Raw genomic sequence first — 14,763 nt, 5'->3', positions numbered from 1 at the left:
GCAGATTTGTGCTGTTTTGAGGGATTCTATTCAGGGGGTTGAATAATTTTGAGACTGCAGAAGTCATTAAAAGTTGCTTTTTCAGTTGAATTTGGGGAAACCACTTGAAACATTTGTAGTGTTGAGTTTGTCCGTTGCAAACAGCTGAAAGTCTGTCAAATTTTCCAATAAACCTAATTTGCAATGGGGGTTGAATAATTTTGTAATTTAATTCACAACTGTACTACCCGACACACATGCAGAGGGACCATAAGGGCTGAGAGCGACATTTGGGACAGAGCACCTTGACTCCTGGAAATACCAGCCAATCTCATTGGAGCTTAAAGTTTTGAGAAAACTCTTTCCAGTTTTGTGTGCAATATCCATGTGATAGTCCATGAATGGTTTGTATTGGTGTGATTTTTCTGAGGTTGAGACAGCCAGGTGCTGGTTTCAATGTGTGCATTATAAACTTGAAAAATTGTACCTGGACTTATGTTTTTTATTGAGTGTGTTTGCATTGGTGAAGCTTCTATTCAAACACACACAAACAAACAGTGTTTCAGGCTCCAACCATCCATATCAGTCACGTTTCTCATGCCTTTGCTCAGGTATTGACCCACACTGAGACTCAAGACAGAGATTGAAAGCTCTAGATAGAGAAAATGTGGCGATACAGCAAGAAAGAGAGAGAGAGAGAGAGAGAGAGAGAGAAAGGTTGAGAATGTGGAGGAGAGAAAAAGGAGAGAAAAGACATAAGGTAGCTCTCAGCTGTTCACTTGTACTTAAGAAGTGCATTTACTTTCCATTGATTTCCAATGGTTTAGTCAATTTCCTGTCACTTTTCATTGCAAGTACATGGGATCTCAGTTTAGCGGCTTACAGGAAAACAGAAAAAGTCCAGAGGGGAAAGTATAGGAGGGTTTAAGTCGACAAACTGTCTGGCCCAGGATCATTCCTCATTCCTCTCAAGCAGGCATGCACTGTATAGAAATACTGCATGTCATGTTGACATTTTGATGTGGCATTCATGCTAAAAATAAGCTTTTAGAGCATTCAAAATCGCATTTTATCTCATTCAAATTCAAATTCTCATTCAATTCTGTCTTTTTTCTCATAATTGAGAGTTGAAATCTCACAATTCAGACTTTATAACTCGCAATTGTGAGTTAATATCAAAATTCTCTTTCAATTTCATCTCGTAATTCTGACATTTTTTATCCGTATTATGAGATAAACAGCAAATTGCGAGGGGAAAAAAATCTGTTAAATGCAGTTATATTTTTTATTTCATGGTGGAAATAAGTTTAAACTTATTTCTCTACGTCCACACTGTCAAAACAACAGACATCAGTATAGATTTTTATGTTGCTAAACAAGACAAACAAGTTGATACAGAAAATACATAATTAAACCTTAGACCCATATAAATAATTCAGATTTGTTATTGCTAACAAATCAAACCTGAATTATAAAGTAAAATTATTACACTAAAACAACCCAAAAATTGTTTTAGTGTATTACAAAAATTGACAAGGAAGACATTTTTTCCGAACCCATTTAAAATATGCCTGTGTGTTTTCTATGCGCTGCATTCCTTCCTGTCTTCTCTCAGAAAATAATCTGCTCACATTGAACATTAATCCTCACTTATTTTCTCTCTCTGTGCTGGACCCTTTATTACTTGCAGGTGAGAAAAGCCCAGTCTCGCTCTCAGGCAGACGTGGATTTGGGAGGGGTGTAAGGTGGGAGAAATAGCCTTTGTTTGGCATTGTGCTAGTTTTAGAAAGAAACCGTCAAACTTTGTTCTCTGAAGAGCTGAAAAAAGAGGAAAGAGGGGAAAATGTAACAAAAATACTTGGATGAGACAGATATTGGTTGGCTTTTCTCAGGGTAACACAACTTTAATTTGAACCCTTTGTTATCACCTTTTTACCTCCACTTGTTCGTTTTAAATGGTCCTGCGATTTTTAAATGTACAAACATTAGTCTCACAATTAGTAAGGAAGGATAATGTTACAGTACATTCACAACACCCAGCCAAATGTGTTACAAATGTTACAACTAATTCATAATCTCATTTAAAGGTTACATTTTTGTGTTGTTTTGGGACTGATTTGGACAACCTACAAAATGATTTATGCAGTGTACAGTATTGCAAAAAAGTATTTAGACTCCTAAACCACACATAAACATTTATATTGTTGCTTTACATAACACAATATAAAACCAAGTGGCATTTATTTTTAAGAAAGAAACAAGCAGAGGTACACAGTTTTCAAATGTTTAATGCTAATTAATAAAACAGTAGTTCGAAATGAAGTAAATGAACACTTTTATACTTTAGTGGAATTTCTTTAATATATCCTGTTCATAGTTAACGTGATGAACTATACCTGTAATTGCTCTGAGAACTGACTTTATATATCCACTAAGTCACAATGCCATACAGACATTTTTAACTGTATAAAATATTTTTGGGGCCACAAAAGTAATAATGGGTCTACTTTTTTTTTTCTTTTTTTTTTTTTTTTTTTTTGCAGTTTTATCCATTGCTTTTTTTGTTTTTTTTGTGTTTAGTTGTTTTTTTGTTGTTGTGGTGATTAAAAAAAAAGTCTGAATATCATAACAAGGTAACTAGTTCATCAATTTAAATAGATGATGACAGAATGAGGAAGGAAGTTAGAACGTGCGTTCTGTTTTCTGAACAGTATCCCATTCTGACTTCAACACTGAGTTTCGTCGCTTGTCTGTGATCACTCCCCCAGCACTTCTGTTTTTACAGCCATTTCAACACCATCTTGACTACCCATAACTCAACTTGATTTCTCCCCCAATTCATCCCACAGAGCACAGATTTTCAGTATGAGAAGTGGCCTTTTCTCACCAGTGATTTAAAAAAGCAATATGGTATCAGAGGCAGTGCAATAATGCTGGGCCGTAACCACCGTAGACACTGAGGGGGACAATAATTAGAAATCGCCAAATTGTATATATACATAAGATCTGACAGGAAACTACATATACTTTTACAGTAAAATACACTTTTTGGAAATAAAACATGAATGACCAATTTACTGCAAAAATTTACATTTTATTGCGCAAAATGTAGTTTCACACTAAACTTATAAAAAGTAAAAAAAAAAAAAAAAAAAGTAAAAAAGGTGACATCAAATACAGCAGAACCGAATATAAATCCATTTCATGATTCTCAAAAAGAATCTTGCACTGACAAACAAGCAAGTTTATTATAATGAACTCTTTCATTTATATGTTGCTTGAAAAAAAGAAAAAAAAAATACACAAAAATATATGTTGTGGTCACAAATTAAAAATTCATTCTCTCGTTTTAAATTATGGCCACAAATTCAGAATTTACGAATTCATTCACTTGTTTTGATTCAGCTAATTATTATTATTATCAAATTATTATAACGTGGCCACGATTTAGTAAAACGGGGGAACAAATTATTAGGCTATATCATGCACATAATTGACTTAAAACGAAGGGACGAATTAATAAAACATGTTGACTTATTATTAAGTCGTGGAAACTAATTGTTAATTCGTGGCCACAATATATATATTTTTTTCCCTGCATGTCATGTGCAGGGTTCTGTACTTTTGAGAGGCTGTCAATGGAGAAATGTGCTTCTTAAACCCAAATGGTGTAGTTACAGCATCTACCAGCAGAGGCTAACTACCAACCAGCTAAACCGTGAGTCCTTGATATTCACAATACATCACAGCCTCAAGTCATTTTTTGTGATATGGTGAACGTGTTTGTCATAGCTGTTACTATATGGTTTATTTTACAACGGCTAGACTTCTATACAGACCAATCAAAATGCAAGACCGGAGCTAGCTGTGATATAATAAACAATCTCATGCACTCACATTGTGTCTATAGGTCACTGTGACAGTTAGATCATGTTCTGCTGTGTGTGAGTCACTGCGGTGTGAAGTATTCTGATTGCTGTTAATCTGTTTGCTTGTTCAACCATATCTCCATTTAAATGAGAGCAATATTCAGCAATAAAGACACCACAGCTAAGCTCAAGAGGACAGCCAGCAGCTTGCAAATTATACAGCACTAGAATAAAACACTTCTGAATAAGGACTACTTCATTTTGAATCTCATTCAAGTTTGGAATATGACTTTTTTCACAAAGCGATAGTATCTAAATTCTATAGTTTAAATAGGGCAGTCAATTTTAGGATGTTCACTTATAGTAGTGTATTAAAATCTAAATAAAATAGTGCCAAAGAGGTCTATAATATCTGAAGACAGCTATGCATCATCTAAAGGGCAGTTTCAGGATCACATGGACATAGACGATTTGAATTTTGTCATGTTTTTAGGTCATAGTATGTGGGCTATGTACTAGGGCAGTAACACAACTTGATTAAAATTATATGAATTTAATAAATTAATAGCATTAGTTTGAACAGAAATGCCAATGGACATATAAATCAAACTGAATGTGGCCTCACAGCTGTTGCCGTGGTTGGCATAAACACCATAGTTATTACGATTATTGTTACTGTTCAACAAAAATAATGAAATTAATTGATCTTCTTTAGAATCTAATTTTATTTTATTTTTTTATTTTATTTTTTTATTTTATTAAATTTATTTATTTATTTATCTTTTTTTTTTTTTTTTTTTGATGACCTTAACAATAACTATAGCATCTATTTGGGTGAAAACTACAGTTACAGTAGAACATTTCTGTAAGGGTAGACATTTTTACTATTTATCAACCTGTCGCCTGATATTTTTGCTATGAAATTCAGTGATAAATTTTAAGTTCTCGGTTTGAAACCAGCATCAAATTAAATGTATAGTTCATGAAGCTCAGCTATATAGGATGAATATTTTATCTCTTTATTTTTCACTGAATTCCTCAATGGTTCCTGCAAGAAACCGGCAGACTATCGGCTTTGAAGGATGAGAGAGAAATGACAGAGGTCTCTCTGGAAAAAGCAATTATTCTGAGACATGCTGACTCCATTTTGTAATCTACAGATCCACCTTCAATCTTTGAAGGCTTGGGTGGAGGCAGCAGACAAGGTGTCTCCCCTCCCCTGAAGCCCTCCTCTCCCCTGTCTGCTTACACACGGGAATGGAGCACGCTGATTAATGTCACAAAAATAAAACACAATTTTTGCACACACAATGTCGTGTGTGTGTTTGTGTGCATAGAGAGACACACGGATGTTCTGTTTTTTCCTCACTTCTCTCCCACATGTGGAATGGAAGGACATTAGATGCCGGTGCTTGTTTGTGTTCTGGCGACATGTAACAGGGGACTATGGTCTCCATGGCAACAGCAAAGGCTCAATACATCATACCTCGTTACAGTAGTCAAGCGGGGACGTTTGGTCAAAAATTAATAAATCGAGGGAAAAATTTGATGGATTGCTCAGTATCTGTTACAGAAAACTGATTACGCTGCATTTTACCATTTTTTTCAATTATTTCAGATTGTTACTATAGGTTAAGGTTATAATGGGTTTTACATGGTACATCTTATTCACGCTGGTCTAGACTTGCAGCGCCATCCTAAGGGTGGTGCAACCCGCACTTTAGGGGGCCGGAACGCAATCGGACCGGGGTGTGTGGGTGGGGGGATAACGCTTCCTCTAACTCGCACCGGGTCCCACCCCATGGCACGTTCTGATTTTGCAGAGTTAGACGCGTTCCTAGGTCAACATATTTTATTGATCCTGGAACAAAATTCTTGTCCGAAAATGTAATCCTAACCATATTCATACCCCTATACCTAACCTTACCCATAAGTTATCCCTAAAATCAGGGAGAAATGATAGGTGGATAATGCCTGCCTAAGGGAAGGCATTGGTAATCCTACAAAAAACAAATCTAGCATTTAAAGAGCCGAAACACACAAGGAACCTGAGGTGCGTTACTGATGATGTGTTTCCCTAGATTCGTTTTTTAGAGGACAGAGGCTGAGCTAGCCCTGCACCTGAAACGAACATTAAACCTACCCCTTACAGGGTTATTAGAGTCAAGATAGCCCTAACATGGCTACCCTATATGATATAACCCCAACTAGAATATAACCCTCGTAAATAAAGTCCTTACTGGTGATTAAGGAGAATTTCCATAGAATCGGCAAAGGAGTAAAGGATAGGATGATCAACCCTTTCATGCACCGACCAAGGCCTTTCTGCGTCCTCCCTAAACCAAACTGGGCAGCCTGGTGGGGTCTGTAGAGGGGAAGAATTGGGTAGAATTTAGTAGAATTAGGTGTTGCTAAAACCTAACCCTAAACCTAATCCTACCCATAACTTATCCCTCAAATCAGAGGGAAATGATAACGGAACAACACTGATGTAGAAGCACATAACTCTGATTGTAAACTTGTTCCTCAAATTTGATTGGTTCATTGGAATGTTGTTTCAGGATCAACAAAGATGTTGATCCAGGAACATATTCTACTTGGGGAAATCAGGTTCTGCCTGCCCCATGTTGGGACGACCCTGTAGACAAGCAACAACGGATAAATAAAATAATGTTAAGTAAAATTAAATAGTCAAAGACTTGCACTGGGCGTGCTGGTTTTTGGCCTTATCACCGGCTGCAGTCATGTCCTCGCCTCATATATGAAACAATGCGATTCAACAACTACCTGCTAATGCACTCACATTCGTGTAAAGTATCCCTGTTGACAAGTTTCAACCTTTAATGCACTGTAGATGGCGATATCACTTCTTTTGTAGCCGACATAAACTGCTGCAGAAAACGTATTGTGCCTCACAATGCACTGTAGATTGTGCCTCACAAATATTGTGTTGTACAAGACACGTATTGTGCCTCACAAGTCCTGAAAAGTTAAGCCAAAGCATTTCGATCACCCCGTGGTGGCTGGCTAGGTCTTAAACCCCACCCTCTCTATGTAATCGAATGTGACGTGAGCCAAACAAAAAATCCAACTACACTTCAAAAAATTTTTTTCCAAAGATGGTTTCTGTAATTTTAGGTAGCTCTCATTACACAGACGTATGTTCATGTGTTTGTTTTCTCAATATGTTTGGTTTTAGTTAGTTATTTGATGTTATAAAAATGGGGTGTATTGTCATGATTGACAGCTGTGCTTGCGACTGAGTCTGTGGGAGCGGGAGTGTGGGTGGGACCTTGATGCTGCGGCTCCACCTCAGGATCACTACTGCTCGAACTTGGGCAGAACATTTTTCTACAGTGGAAGGAAGCAGGGACGTGCTGTCCATCTTTTTTTTTTTACAGTCTATGGTGCCATGTAAAATCTAACGATTAATTGCATTACTCATTACAAATGGATTGGAGTAAAGAGTGCATATACTTATTCAAAAATCTAGTCAAGTAGAGAGTAAAAGTTGCTCTCAGTCACATTACAAAGGAACCAAAAAGATAGTTAAAGGGATAATTCACCCAAACATGAAAATTAGCCCATTATTTACTCACCCTCAAGTCATCCTAGGTGTATATGACATTCTTCTTTCAGACGAATACAATCGGAGTTATATTAAAAAATGTCCTGGCTTTTCCAAGCTGTATAATAGTGAATGGACGTTTCTTTTTTGAAGTCCATAAAAGTGCATCTACTCATCATAAAAGTGCATCTATTCATCATAAAAGTGCTCCACACGGCTCCGGGGGGTTAATAAAGGCCTTCTGAAGCGAATCGATGTGTTTGTGTAAGAAAAGTATCCATATTTAAAACATTATGAAGTAAAATAACTAGCTTTCGGCCAACGAACATACGGATTCGACTGCTGATATTTACGCCATGACGTACTACGCTACTTCAGACGTCACAAGTTTTGTAAGTTGCGCTTTAGGTGCAAGTAGACTGCGTTTGGCCGGAAGCTAGAATTTTACTTTGTAACGTGTTCGCTTCAGACGGCCTTTATTAACCCCCTGGTGCTGTGTGAGCACTTTTATGATGGATAGATGCACTTTTATGGACTTCAAAACAGCTTGGAAGAGCCAGGACATTTTTTAATATAACTCTGATTGTATTCGTCTGAAAGAAGAATGTCCTATACACCTAGGATGATTTGAGGGTGAGTAAATCATAGGCTAATTTTCATTTTTGGGTGAACTAACCCTTTACAGAAAGTAAATCACAGAAACGAATCACATTTACTCAAATACTTTACACCACTGTTCTGTAGAAATAAACATTATGCCACAAATGCTGCTTAATGAGATTTTCTTCTATCGAACTGATATTAGTTTCATTTCTATCCTTTAACTTTAAGTTTGAAAAAAAAGCATGGCTGTGTGTATTTTACAGAGAAAAATGCTCAGATATTCTCAGTGACCAGAAAGGGAATGCAAGGCTGAAATGGTGGTGGCACTACTGAGGAAAACATCAGTATGAAGCATCAAAAAACTTTTATCTCCACATAATAAAACTAACATGCACGATATAATCCTTTCATTCAAATAGGAAACAATATCACTGCTCTTCAACACCTCATACAAATCCAACACATCTGTGTTCACGAGACACTTACACATTTACAGTCTCCCAGATTCTAATATGAGGCAATTTCCTTGTTAAGTGATTATCATCAGATAAGTAGGGAACAAGATTAGTTTTGTGCAGCGTCTATCTTTCATTGGAGAGAAAACTTTTTAATATGTGTTTCCTCAGGTCAAATGTTCCTTCTTTCTGCTGCTCGTTTTAAAATAATACTTAGTTTGATTGATGTTTAATAGGAAAATGTGTATCTGAATCCCATAGTAATCTTAAAAATAATGATTTCAGAAATTCCTTCAAGGCACAACAAGGTGGAAAAGAATTCCGAAATTATCTTTGATAATAGTTTAACCACAATTTTTCAGCATACGTAACACAAGGTATTCGTGATTATTTTTCATATGCATGTCGTTTTTATGCTGACCTTTTGCAAAACGGCCACATAAATGGCACGTGAGGATTATGGCACTGAATCTTTGAAACATATTGAGAGGTTTGTTTGACGCAAATAAAAACATTAGCAATGGTAAACTTTTTATTTCATCTCTATGTTATCTATACTGTATACAGCCAAAACACTATCCACTGGCCTAATATGCTGTTGGTCCTCCGTGTGCTGCCAAAACAGCACTGACCCGCTGAGGCTGAAGGTGACACCCTGAAAGTGTCCTGTAGTTTCTGGCAGCAAGAAGTCAGAAGAAGATCCTTCAAGTCCTGTAGGTTTCGAGGTGGAGCCACAGTGGATTAAACTTGTTGGTCCAGCACATCCCACAGATGCTGAGCTGGATTGAGATCTGGGGACTTTGGAAGCCAGGGCAACACCTCGACCTCATCATGTTCCTCAAACCATTCTTGAACAATGTGTGCAGGGTGCATTATCCTGCTTAAAGAGACCACTTTCACCAGGGAACATCATTGTCATGAAGGGGTGTACCTGGTCTGCATCAATGTTTAGATAGGGGCACGTGTCAAATTTACATCCACATGAATGGCCGGACCCAGGGTTTCCCAGCAGAACATTGCCCAGAGCATCACACTCCCTCCGCCGGCTTATCGTCGTCCCACAGTGCAACCTGGTGACATCACTTCCCCAGGTAAACGGCACACACAAATACAAGCCGTCTGATGTAAAAGAAAACGGGACATCCAACACATTGATTATGAGAACTGATTTTGTGCTTAACATCTAATCCACCCAGACCTTTACATGTGGCCTTGATAGGAGATGATCAATGATATTTACTTCACATATGGTCATAATGTTTTGGCTCATCAGTGTATGTTGCTTGCAAAAAAAAAGGTTATTTGTTTGTACAGAGATATCTTTGAATATCCATTAGAAATATGTTTTTTTTTTCAGTCAGATTATGTAGTTACAACATTTATCAACAGGTGTGACTGGACCCTGCAAACCAGCCAAACCTTGGGCTCTTGGTGGAAACTGATGTTTATTGACTAATCCATTCATGAATGTCATGAAAAAACAAAGCAAACTGTGTAAGCTGTTATTAACAGAACTTGCTAACAAAAGTTTAAATGAAAACAAAAAGAAAGTGAAATTTGTACATTTTTAAGTGGCATGTAAAGGCCAAGTATGGTAACCCATACTCTGAATTTGTCTTCTGAAGTTATCCTCCCTTCAACTGCACACAAATTAGGAGTAGTGAGTAGTGAACACTCATACACACCCAGAGCAGTGGGCAGCCATTTTTGCTGTGGCGCCCAGGGAGTGATTGGTGGATAGGTGCCTTGCTTACGGTCACTTCAGTAATTTCCTGCCAGTATTGAGAACCAACGGGTTAGCAGTCTGACTCTCTAACCATTAGGCCACGACTGCCCTCAGACAGTCTTTTCATTAGCATGTTGGCATATTTCTATGTATTCAGTAATATGTACTCTATTAGAAAATGTAAATGTTCTAATCAGACACCAAATAACATCCCTTGGAAAATGCATTTATTTGAAGCTAACTTGCGGATAGTTTGCTGGAAAAACTGAGACAACTGAGACGATGAAAAAAAGAGCACATACACACAATGTCAGTTCCAGGCTTCAGCATTCTGATCCTTCCTGTGCAGTCGATACTTATTCTATCAAGGCCTGTCAGGTGATTTCACAGTCTGAGAGGAAAGGACACAAAAATGTGATCAACGCATCACAATTGACTAACAGTACAGCGCACATTTCTGCTGCAAACAGCCTAATTCACAAAGTAATAGGGATCTGTCTTTGAAATCCTATTTCCTTTTGTTCGGACTCTCAGCATGCCTGCTTCTGCCAAAAGAGCTTTTTACAAGAATAACTTCAGATAGCTGCACACGATTGTATGTCAAAGCGATTCTCCACATTAGACAAAGTCTGTAATTACAAAGAGGTTGGACATAGGAAGCCACCTTCTCGCCACGGCTCTTTTTTAATATCTGTGGTATACGACACTTCCATGCTTTGTTTTTTTACTCCTTTATTTGATTTACTCTCTTCCTGGAATTCTGTTGTAAACACAATGTCAATATTTGATTAATATGCCAGAAAAGCCAACATGCCAAAAATGAAATTGCGTATTTTCCCTCGCAAGATAAACAGTTGAAAGTGACAGACATTTCAATAGACAGAGTGAGTAAATCAAATGGAAATCTTACTCTTTTCAATATTCCTCAGAAATGATTGCCTTAGCATCCGTCAACTTCCTGTCCCTCCTCATCACATGCGTTCAGACATACCCCCCCAGAAACATCTGAATTTCGGCTTAACATGGCCGAGATCATAATGGGAAAATCTTAGTGAAACAATATCCAGCTTTATAATGTTATCCCTTTGAAAGAAGAGCGGTTTTGAGAAAAGCTCTGATGTCGAGGGCCCAAATTGGGCCCCTAATGTAAAGGCCCTCATAAGCATCTCTAACCGCCCGCATTTGACACACTCTATGACCTGCGGTGAGAGACGTTCTTCTTTTTAACACCAGCTGCAATATCCCTTCCTCTGTCTAGGAAGGGGTTAAATTATTGATGTGAAATGGCATGCTGGATTTCATCTGGTGCCTGCTAATTAGATTGTAATTACGGGGGAGCTCTGTGAGACTGTCTGTTCTGATTAGAAACACTTTTGCGGCCTGATCCTCCTGACCTTTCCTTTAAAACTTCAGCTACTCGAGATTAACAGCAAGCATCAGGAGTAAACGCTCAACAAATGAAGGTCTTCTGGATGAAAGATAACATAAAGGCTCATCTATGCAGCAAAATACTTATCGGCATCAAAGAGAGTCATTATATCACGGGATCACTGCTCTGGTCTGGATTGATCAGTGGGAAGTTTGCAGATAAAAGGGTGTTTGTACAGGAATCCACAAAAGAACCAATAAGCTTTTCTACATTGCTATAATATTCATTCCTGCTGTACTTGACCACATTAAGCATCATGACTGTCGAGTTCTTGAATACCTGGAAGTTTTCATTAAAAGTCACCTTTATTTATATAGTGCTTTTTACAATACAGATTGTATCAAAGCAGCTTCACAGTGATAACATGAAAATAATACAACAAAGTTTGTTTCTAGAAGTAAATTGCGTCATCGTCCACCTTAAGTAAGGCAGATCAATAATATTGTTGGATATTAAATGTCCCCAACTAAGCAAGCCAAAAGCCAAGGCGAGAGTGGCAAGGAACCAAAACTCCATCAGGTGACAGAATGGAGAAAAAAACCTTGGGAGAACCCAGGCTCAGTCGTGGGCCAGTTCTCCTCTGGCCAATGAACGAACAGTGTATGATTATGATCCAGGTAGCATTACAGGTCAGAAGTCAGATTGGATCAGAACATTCAGAATATGTATCCAGTTCCATCTGGTTGGAAGTCGGAGTCATCACGTCGGTATGGAGACGAGTTTGTTGAGGATCAGTCGTGTCCATGAGGCCTTCACAGGGCTGATGAGGCTGGCACTTCAGGGATGCGTCATGGATGGGTCCAGGTGCAGGTCCACCATCTGATCTGGATACGGCCAGGATCCGGTTGACTTTAGTAAACCGGGGAGGAACTGGTTGACCCTTCAGGACTGCATTGTCATCGTGTCCAGGCGCAGGTCCTTCATCAGATCTGGATACGGCCTGGATCCGGCGGACTGCTTAAACCTCGGATAAACAATGAAATGAATGAAAACACTTAGTTTTAATTAAAACACTAGTTGCCAAGTCAACAGTTTTCATTTTCATTTAGTTTAAGTTGTAATAACTAAAACTAAATAAACTATATGTGTATATATATATATATATATATATATATATATATATATATATATATATATATATATATATATATATATACACATATATACATATACAGTGTGTGTATATATATATATATATATATATTAGGGCTGTCAAACGATTAATCGCATCCAAAATAAAAGTTTATTTTTACATAATATATGTGTGTGTACGGTGTATAATTATTTTCTATATATAAATACACACACATGCATGTATATATTTAAGAAATATTTGCATGTATATACTGTGTATATATATTTATATTATATATAATTTATGTTATATATAAATATTTTATATATAAATAACACATTTTCTTATATGCATGTGTGTGTATTTATATATAGAAAATAATTATACTCCGTACACAGACATAAATTATGTAAACAAACTTTTATTTTGGATGCGATTAATCGCGATTAATCGTTTGACAGTATAAAAAAACTAATAAAATGACAAATACACAAAAACATACAAAATCTAAAATCAAATTCAATAAATATTGAAGTATTAAGTATTAAAATAACACTGGTGTCTACATGGCGAATTTGGAATGTGCCGGGCAGGGTATGGATTCCCAATGCACCTCCCATTCAAGAAAAGGAGAGGAGAATCCCTCTCCTCTTTGGATCCCCTAAACACACCTGGTCTCAATTATCTGCCCATTTCACAGCCCTGCACCCCCTCACGGGCCAGCCTGGGAACCAACTGCAGCGCTTTCATCCTCTCATCATTAGAGCAGCACACCCGGGGTCAGGGCCCTGTCCCACAGCCCTCCGAGCAGCAACACACAAAACTGATTTTGGTTAAGGAAAAAAGGATGGTGGAGGAGGGAAAAAAAGAAGAAAGAAAGAAATATGAAACAGGCAGCAGTCTGAGAAGTATTAATAAGAGCAAGTCTTCTACCAATTATTGTATTAAGAATTCTGCTTGGGATTGGACCTTGTCCCAAAAACTATGTGTAACCTGAAGCCGTACCTAGAGAAACGCGTCTCTGTCTGCTTCGATACAGCTGTAACCTCTACTGCTCTCCAAACAGCCTTCATGTACCGTTAGCTGTTTAAAACACATATACACAGAGACACGAAAAATCTAACCTAGTGAAGCAGGGATACATTAAGAAAATTTACACATGCATCCACACCCTTGCTTTCAAACATCAATATGCCTGTAGTATGCTGAGTGGTAGATTTATTCTGGTTATTTTGCAGGCTTTCCCTCCTAAATATTCTCCTAAGTGTGACGGCTGGAGACATATGGATCTGCAAGGCCTCAGTCTCATTCACCTCCCTTTCCTTGACACTCTTCCACATAATTAACCCTTTCAGAGAAAAAAACACCTCTCATTTTGCATAACTGCTTAAAATACGAATCTTCCCATTTCATTAATATAGAAATTAACATTAAATGAGATTAATAAATGCTGTAGAAGAACTGTTAATTCTTAGTTAACTAAAGTAGTTAACTAATGTTTACTAATGAAACCATATTGAAAGTGTTACCAGTATTTTGACAGAAATTAAACAATATTAGAATGAACCAATAAAGTGTATTTGTACACAGTTATGCTGTAAAACCACCTCAATGACCTTTAACCCCAAACATGTCCTTCAAACTCATGCAGATTGGAGCAGGGATGACATATTTTTGAAGGCCAAAATCCAGAAACAAGTTAGCATTTTAGCACTTCCGGTTCCATCGTCCTGAAATCAATGGGTTTCTTGAATGGGTTTTTGGTTAAATGCTTGAAATATAGGTCTGTGGTGAACACAAGCTCAATATATTTTCATGTTTTATTCTATGATATCAGTAATACCCTCATTTTTTAAGCTTTTACTTGTCTTGTAAAAGGCGCATACAAGTGGCTAAATAGGACTACAGATGTTGTCAGGAACATTAAACGTCATCAGCCGAATGGATAAACTCATTAGCCTAGAAATCTAGACGCACCCTAGCGGCAGGAAAATGTATTTTGCAGCCAGGGTAGTCTTGAAACTCTCCATTGACTTTCGAGCTGCAAAAACCTAAATTG

The sequence above is a fragment of the Squalius cephalus genome (genome assembly GCF_949319135.1).
Source record: "Squalius cephalus genome assembly, chromosome: 3".
In the NCBI taxonomy this organism is placed as follows: domain Eukaryota; kingdom Metazoa; phylum Chordata; class Actinopteri; order Cypriniformes; family Leuciscidae; genus Squalius; species Squalius cephalus.
The sequence above is the reverse complement of the archived record's forward strand: the minus strand, read 5'-3'. Positions refer to the sequence as shown.